Here is a 1,978-nt window from a genome sequence, read left to right on the forward strand (position 1 = left end):
CGTGGGCTGGTGAGTTTTGCTTAGCGGAGCAGAAGCCTTTTTGTGTACCAGGTAGGCCCTCGGCCCTTAGGGGCCGGCTGCCTGCTGGATTTCCGCGAATCCGAAGATGCCGCCCAGGGACAAGCTGCCACCTGTGCCAACTCGGGCTGCTTTGAGAGTGCCCATGGAGCTCTGCAAACTGAGACCAGGAACGTGGGCTGGTGAGTTTTGCTTACCGGGGCAGAAGCCTTTTTGTGTACCAGGTAGGCCCTCGGCCCTTAGGGGCCGGCTGCCTGCTGGATTTCCGCGAATCCGAAGATGCCGCCCAGGGACAAGCTGCCACCTGTGCCAACTCGGGCTGCTTTGAGAGTGCCCATGGAGCTCTGCAAACTGACACCAGGAACGTGGGCTGGTGAGTTTTGCTTACCGGAGCAGAAGCCTTTTTGTGTACCAGGTAGGCCCTCGGCCCTTAGGGGCCGGCTGCCTGCTGGATTTCCGCGAATCCGAAGATGCCGCCCAGGGACAAGCTGCCACCTGTGCCAACTCGTGCTGCTTTGAGAGTGCCCATGGAGCTCTGCAAACTGACACCAGGAACGTGGGCTGGTGAGTTTTGCTTACCGGGGCAGAAGCCTTTTTGTGTACCAGGTAGGCCCACAGCCCTTAGGGGCCGGCTGCCTGCTGGATTTCCGCGAATCCGAAGATGCCGCCCAGGGACAAGCTGCCACCTGTGCCAACTCGGGCTGCTTTGAGAGTGCCCATGGAGCTCTGCAAACTGAGACCAGGAACGTGGGCTGGTGAGTTTTGCTTACCGGGGCAGAAGCCTTTTTGTGTACCAGGTAGGCCCTCGGCCCTTAGGGGGCCGGCTGCCTGCTGGATTTCCGCGAATCCGAAGATGCCGCCCAGGGACAAGCTGCCACCTGTGCCAACTCGGGCTGCTTTGAGAGTGCCCATGGAGCTCTGCAAACTGAGACCAGGAACGTGGGCTGGTGAGTTTTGCTTACCGGGGCAGAAGCCTTTTTGTGTACCAGGTAGGCCCTCGGCCCTTAGGGGCCGGCTGCCTGCTGGATTTCCGCGAATCCGAAGATGCCGCCCAGGGACAAGCTGCCACCTGTGCCAACTCGGGCTGCTTTGAGAGTGCCCATGGAGCTCTGCAAACTGAGACCAGGAATGTGGGCTGCTGAGTTTTGCTTACCGGGGCAGAAGCCTTTTTGTGTACCAGGTAGGCCCTCGGCCCTTAGGGGCCGGCTGCCAGCTGGATTTCCGCGAATCCGAAGATGCCGCCCAGGGACAAGCTGCCACCTGTGCCAACTCGGGCTGCTTTGAGAGTGCCCATGGAGCTCTGCAAACTGAGACCAGGAACGTGGGCTGGTGAGTTTTGCTTACCGGGGCAGAAGCCTTTTTGTGTACCAGGTAGGCCCACGGCCCTTAGGGGCCGGCTGCCTGCTGGATTTCCGCGAATCCGAAGATGATGCCCAGGGACAAGCTGCCACCTGTGCCAACTCGGGCTGCTTTGAGAGTGCCCTTGGAGCTCTGCAAACTGAGACCAGGAACGTGGGGTGGTGAGTTTTGCTTACCGGGGCAGAAGCCTTTTTGTGTACCAGGTAGGCCCTCGGCCCTTAGGGGCCGGCTGCCTGCTGGATTTCCACGAATCCGAAGATGATGCCCAGGGACAAGCTGCCACCTGTGCCAACTCGGGCTGCTTTGAGAGTGCCCATGGAGCTCTGCAAACTGACACCAGGAACGTAGGGTGGTGAGTTTTGCTTACTGGGGTAGAAGCCTTTGTCTTTACCTGGTAGGCCCTCAGCCCTTAGGGGCCGTCTGCCTGCTGGATTTCCACGAATCCGAAGATGATGCCCAGGGACAAGCTGCCACCTGTGCCAACTCGGGCTGCTTTGAGAGTGCCCATGGAGCTCTGCAAACTGAGACCAGGAACGTGGGCTGGTGAGTTTTGCTTACCGGGGCAGAAGCCTTTTTGTGTACCAGGTAGGCCCTCGGCCCT

Source organism: Motacilla alba, unplaced genomic scaffold, assembly GCF_015832195.1.
Source record: "Motacilla alba alba isolate MOTALB_02 unplaced genomic scaffold, Motacilla_alba_V1.0_pri HiC_scaffold_57, whole genome shotgun sequence".
Taxonomy (NCBI): Eukaryota; Metazoa; Chordata; class Aves; order Passeriformes; family Motacillidae; genus Motacilla; species Motacilla alba.